At 35.9% G+C, this 7044-nt stretch overlaps 1 protein-coding gene across 4 annotated transcripts in view; it reads right to left on the bottom strand.

Annotated features, from left to right (window-relative positions):
• The window catches only part of LOC108690018 (uncharacterized protein C17orf59 homolog), a 53056-nt gene that overhangs the window by 22185 nt on the left and 23827 nt on the right, over nucleotides 1-7044 (bottom strand). Inside the window, exons 1-2 of one of the 4 annotated variants that reach the window (XM_018197071.1) lie at nucleotides 3854-3869; nucleotides 3388-3511 (exon numbers count right to left, since the gene is read on the bottom strand). The exons of 1 other annotated variant lie outside the window; for it this stretch is intronic. The gene's annotated coding sequence lies outside the window, so the exon portion shown is untranslated. Of the gene's footprint in view, nucleotides 1-905; nucleotides 973-3387; nucleotides 3512-3853; nucleotides 3870-5087; nucleotides 5797-7044 lie in introns of those variants that run through there. 2 more of the 4 variants (XM_018197070.1, XM_018197073.1) reach the window with 2 other exon arrangements.

Below are 7044 nucleotides of genomic sequence, written 5' to 3'. Positions count from 1 at the left end.
AATTTTGTGTAAATATCCGAACTTGAAAGATACATGTCCAGTCATTGAGATCGAATTTATTATTATTAATCTCAAATATTTTTTTAAATATAATATTACAATTTATTTTACACTTCAGGCTATAAAAATCAATGACCCAATAAACGACTATTCCCAAATTAAGATAATAACGATAAATGTTTCGTTTAAGACCTAGGGCCTTATTTTTAAAAAAATATCTCATATAAAATTGTTACAGAAACCTATAATATACGTAATATACACTACAGCATTTTCGCATGCAATATTTTTCAGGAAAACTCTTAATCTACAATAGACGTTAAAAGTTTTAATCTTTTGTTCAAGTTCTAAACTGTAACTATTTTCCAGTAAAAAGAATTTCTGATGCTGCCTTAAGGGAATGCTAGAATGATGGCTAAACTTGATCGATAACTTGAATTTTTTAAATTCCAATTTAAAAAATCGATAACATCTTTAATTTTTTACATTATCGTTTTGTTTCATTCAAATATGCATACATCTATTCTAATCTTATGGCTACGTTGTGGCTGCTGTGTCCAATGTGGCGCCGAGCGTGTCTGGGCGCCGGCGATGATTAACTAATGGCGAAGGACAATTGGTGGGAAATCGTTAAGTTTGCAAATAAATGTTACTCATTGATTTTGATTCATATGCCATAAGGCGGTTTGATACAAACTCAAATGATTTAAAACGTACAGATTACAAAAATAGAGACGTGATTGCGTGCGCATAGCGGCTCGGATATCGGTATCGCATTACTAGGTTAGAATACGAGAAACTAAGAAAATCTACAATATAAGCATTTATCTGACGACGCGAGCAATTACTTAATGACATAACCGATGTCAATCTCGCAGTGAATATAGGATGATTATTAATCTTACCGAGCGCTAACTAAAATCTATCGCTGAGGCTTACAAAAGATCCACACCAACACACAGAGAATGAAAGGAAAACCGAAAAAAAAAAACTGACTCGAGCGCTGCAATTAACGCTTGCAACGCCATAATACTCCCAGTGTAAACGTTAAGGAAAAAAATACTGATTAAATTATCGCTAGAGCGAAAATAACCGAAAATAAAATTAAATGAAACAAACAGAAACTTATGCTTATTAATCGCTTAATGAAATATCGCGCGAATTAATCCTTAAATCTAATAGTCTTTCGCTTGGTTGCTGGACCAGTCTTTGGTTCACATTATACTGGAATGTTATTATAGTTGAAGACGGAGACGTAGTGGACGAAGTAGTTTCTGAGTCTTGAATTATTAAATAAGCGGGCTTAAGTCTATCGATAGTAACGTTGATACATCTGCCGTCGACTTCTATAGCAAAAACTTTATCCGAAATGCGTTTTAATACCATACATTATGCGCATCTCATGTTAACTGTCCTAATCTGTGAAATGTAAAATATTCGGAATCGTATTGTAATTTCAGTGAAGCGTACTCACTTCTCGATATGCCAATTCTACAATTTCTGATGACAATGTCAGAACACAGTTACTATAAATCTGTTTTTTATTCTTGCATTTTCTGAACTGTACTTAATACAACAAGTTGAAATGAAATAAATTTATATTTCTTTCACTTCAATTTATTGCATCGTCCTTACGAAAAAATATTATTGAACTCGCGAAAAAACTATTGAAAAATTAGTATACTATTCGTTCTAATATACATAGTTATTTTACATTATATTAAAAATTAATAGAATTAGAACTAACAGAGTTAAAAACAATATTACAAAAACAATAAGAAACTAAGAGCTAGTTATTAATGTACGTTCTTCTTTATTCTTCTTTATTCTTCATATATCTGTAGATATTTCCGACATTTGTCATTTGCTGTTTTTTTCATCTTCATGATATAACATTAGATTTACTAATCCAAAATTTAAATGCAATTATTCTGAATGTAGGCGCAATTAGTCAACCTAGAGTAATTCTCCATTTAATCATGTGAACGGCTTTTCTTAACAGTCAAGATTTGTAAGATTTAAATATAAAATTCCATTCTATATTAACAGCTTTCTATATTCCATTAAAAAAATCTCACCAGTTGTACTAATAACTTGCACCTCCATCCTGTTACGCACAATTAAGAATACAAATTATATAAAATTTATCGATTAGACGTGTGTCTTCGATCGTGTCTACGTAATGTTTAAAATTATAAACTAATGTGTAGATCAATATAACATTGAATTAAAATAAAATAAATTTAAAGTTAAAGTAAAAATAAAACAAAAATTAAGTCAGTTTAACAAACATAACAATAATCTTATGAATAAAATATATAAATATAAATTTATAATATTGAATTGAGCTCTCGAGATATTTAATAACAATAGTAAATATAATAATAAATTGATGGACTAGATTGAGAGCTAGAAATAAGCGCAATTCTTAGATATAATTAACAAAAGTATATTCTAAAAAGATTTAATTTCATTCAAATCATTATCAACGATGTCAAACAATGAGCATCTTAACGATCCAAAAGAGTAGCCGGAAAAGCCTCTTCAATTTCAAATTTTGAAAAGCATCATTGCCAATTAACTGATTAATCAATAAACTGATCAAGTGAAAATTGGCGATATATCAATATAATTTCATTAGGTAAAAAATAATAAAAATTAATGAAAAACTTAATTATGATTAATTAAAAAAAACTCACCAGCTGCACACTTTGATCGCACATAACGCAAAGGAGGAAAAAATAGAGAGAATTATCTCTTGATAAATATTGAAACGATCTTTAAACGATCATAAATACTAAAGATGAGAGACATGTCACGAAATGCTTCTAACAGTGCAGTATTGTTTAATTTTTTAACATTATTTTCTATGTTCTTGATTAACTTAAAGCAATTCTTTTTAATACTGTAAGAAAGTAATGAGAAATTATTACCTAATTGTAGTAGACATTGGATATTATTTGGAATGATTATGTTAGAAATAATGTTGGTTGATGAATTATTTATTTTGGCTATGAAATTTTGGAGCTAGTATAATATCGCTAATTTAGTTAAACAGCAAAAATTATTTAAAGTCAACAGCGAATATAATCACAATTAAGAATCTTAGCACTCACAATAAAAATTATTTAGTTCTGCAGCAAAGGATAAAGCAATAGCATTCAGCTAATCTTCATATATAGCAACAAAAATTATTACAGTACAAATAATTAATAAATTTAGCTTGAGCAATAACAATATTAGTTCCCTATTTTGAAGACGCATTTTAGCTACCACAGCTACATACTGTGACCATAGTCTCGACTGACTCAACTTTGTCGCTTTTCTGTGATTGCAATTCGACAGTCAATGATTTTACTCTGATACTCTAAGTCGGTAACTACTCACTGAATTATCACGAATTCTCTCTTGACTTAAGTTGGCGCCAGGCACGAGTGAGCGTGCCGTTCTTCGTTACTCTTCGTCTACATGGGCTAAAAAGTCCCGGGATTTTTCACAATAAGTGGCGCCACTAGAAAATGAACATAATTCATTTCGAGAGGTTCATCTGTCACTAATTTATGTATGAAGTTTCATGACATTTCGTTCATTCGTTTACAAGTTACAGTCGTTTAAATGGCTATTTTCGCCTTCGTAAAAAAAATGGAAAAACAGGAATATCGCATCTTGATCAAACATTGTTTTTTGATGGGAAAAACTTGAATAATCATTGAAATGATTGCAGAAATGTTATCCTTAATAATAATGTTATCCTTAATAAAGAAATGTTATCCTAAATGTGCTCCTTCGGGAACAACAGTTTATCGGTAGTTTAGTGAATTTAAAATGGGTCGTACAAACACCAAAGACGCACCTCGCTCTGGAAGGTCAAAAGAGACTACGAATGCGGAAATCGTAAAACAAGTGCATCAAATTGTTTTGAGTGATCGTAAAGTGAAGTTGCGCGAATTAGCTGAGGCCGTGGGCATCTCAAAAGAACGGGCAGGATACATTTTACACGATGTTTTGGAGATGAAAAAGCTATCGGCGCGATGGGTGCTGCGTTTGCTGACCGTCAATCAAAAACAGCAGCGCATTGATGATTCAACGGCCGGTTTGGCGTTGTTGCAGCGTAATCGAGCGGACTTTTTCGACGTTTTGTGACGATGGATGAAACGTGGGTTCATTACCATACGCCTGAGTCCAATAGGCAGTCTACAGAGTGGCTGAAAAGCCACGAAAGCCGACCAAAGCGGCCAAAAAACTAACGCTCGGCCGGAAAAGTTATGGCCTCCGTTTTTTGGGATGCGCATGGCATAATCTTCATCAATTACCTGCAGAAGGGAAAAACAGTTATGTGAGAGTATGCAGCGTTATTGGACAAACTGAACGACGAAATAAAGAAGCCCATGTAAATCTCGAATAATTATTTTCAATTTTTTTTAATGTGACGGACAACAACTGCTCAGCCCCGCACGGACAGCGGGGATGGGTGATTCGAAGCGGAAGTAAATCGAAAGGCGAGGAAATAAGAATTATTTCCTTTTAATAGTAAGAAAATGATAAACATATATTTAATATTTGTAATGGAAACAATTACAAGAATTCAAGTACGCAATTCATCGTATAATAATTTTGTCTCGGTGCGAATATGAACTCGTTATATCGGGCAGGCAGCACAAAAAAATACCTGAACGTGAATAGGTGATTGTTGCAAGTTATCACAAATTCATCAGTCAATCAAAGTTTACAGCAATAATCGCGGCTTTCCATCAGACGTCGCACGTTACGATGTCAATTTTTTTCTACTCTACACGTGAATCAATGTGATGACTATAATGTGAACAAGATGGCGAATTAACATACAATCACATTAACGAGATGCGACGAATTCGCTGTGGTAAGAAGGCGGTAAGCTTTACGCAAACTGAATACAAAAATCTGTGACTCGAGCGAACGGCAAGCGACAACTAAAAGATTAATTACTCACGGTAGCTCTCTATACGGGTCTCAACCTTTTGGCTCAAATTCGGCACGTGCTATTCGCTCGAGATCACGTTGTCGGATTATGGGAATCGGCGGCTTTACAGAATTTATACTTGTCTCACCGGCGATTCCTCTTTCTCCCTTCGATAGCTTCTCTCAGCTCCTTTCTCTATTTCCGCTCACTTTCATTATCGATAGCTCGTTCTTTGTCCTCCAATGGATCCTGCGTCCTCTCACAATCTTCATCAAGTTCGTGCCACAACGCAAATGATTTTGGCAGGCCGCGGCGAGGAATGCACAGGTCACATTGCTTTTCGGGAGCGAGGCCTCCCGGCGCTTGATTGGCGTCGTGCAACCCCGCGAATCGCGTAGGCCCGTAGCAGCGACGTAGCTTAGCGCGAAATCCGAATTTCGCCCAGATCTTCTCGCCCAGGAGAAGGCTTCTTTTGTCTCGCACGAAGCTCTTCCTGCTTTAGGTAGTTCATTTGGTTCAAGTCCGAATCCATCGTAGTCTTCTCAGCGAATGTTCTAACAGGTTGTCTTCTTGGAAAGCTATCTCATCCTGACGTCTCTGCATCCTCCGTTTTCTCTGTAAAATAGGACCGGCACAAATAATAGATGTAGTCTGTTAAAAAGTATTAGTGTAAATAAGTAAACATCGATACAATCTACATCTCTCCGCATAGTCCGGAACCTGCTCGGTAACAGTCTTCGGCGGTCCTCTTCCCTGCTGACAACCGGGTGAGATCAGCTTCGACACAATCAATGCACACAGCTACCGATCCTATCCTGGCAACGATTTTCAGAAAATTAATGCAAAAAAAACAGAAGAAAAAATAAATAAAATTAAATTTTAGATGGCGCATAACGATAGTGCCCACGGGCTTATTGCCAACCCTCACGAGCCAGGAGGACCTAGGATCCATTCGGCTTATCCGTGACAAAGTGATGAATAAAAAACGTCACGTCACAATACATATTAGCATCTACCTATAATCCTTTCTTTTCGTATATATTCTTGAAAAGAATCATACGAAGTAGAACCATACTAAAGAAATACTATAGTATATGTAACGTATTGTTATACTCGTGCCTTGCCGACATCCGTATTGAAGAAAGCAATTAGCTCAACTTTTTAATAAGATCTTCAGATTTGGATATGAGCCGTGTCCGAACGTCTCTCCATCTGCATTACTATTTATTTGCTGTATTCTGTGTTCTCCATTCTCCTGCTAATAAACATTTCTTGTTCTTTCCGTTACATTCATGTTATTTCTGCGGTTCGAAAGTGCGCAAATGCGTCCACGAGAGCGATCTCGCGAATCGGCCACACAGGCACAATATTTTGGAGACTCTCATCAGTGCGAACGGATTGAACGAGCAGGCCGAATCAAGTGAGTAACCATGACACATTGCGACCTTCACGCAAAAAGAGGCTCATCCGGAGAAAGATCCGACATCGACGACATGTGACAGACAGGAAGCATCCTCGATAGCTAGGAGTTCGCGGCGATGCTGCAGTGGCGAGACGGAGATTTTTCAACTTCAGAATAGACTGCGCGGGATCTTCACGAATCAGCTAGTTTCTCCAATAATATTTACAAATATAACAATCTATCCTCCCGCGTTGGCGATAGTTCTGTTCGCAAATATTATCGAACACGTCGGTTCTGTCATGAATGCCGCTAATTTCGTTAATAATTGTATCATGAATATTATTATTAGTCTCATCGCGAGTGCCACTAACCACTCGCTAATTCTGCAAGTATTACCAGTCGATTCAGCCATACCGCTTCGTGTGGATACTGTCGTCAATCATTTTAACTCCAGAAAGTCTGGCGGTATAATCTTCGAAGAAAGAGAGGAAGAACTCCAAATTTGCAAAGTAAATGGGAAAGCGTATTGGGTAATAAAGAAATTAAGCGACGTGTATTATATTCCCAAATCATACAAATATAAAAATAAAGTAGTACTCTCAGATAGATTGGCATCTTACTTGAGAGACGCTTATGGGGAACGAATGAATAGATAGATAAATAAAATGTAATAAATCGGAGTCCCCCCCCCTCTTTCCCTCTC

Source organism: Atta colombica, unplaced genomic scaffold, assembly GCF_001594045.1.
Source record: "Atta colombica isolate Treedump-2 unplaced genomic scaffold, Acol1.0 scaffold29, whole genome shotgun sequence".
NCBI lineage: Eukaryota > Metazoa > Arthropoda > Insecta > Hymenoptera > Formicidae > Atta > Atta colombica.
Note: the sequence above shows the minus strand (reverse complement) of the source record. Positions and strands in the feature narration are given on the sequence as shown.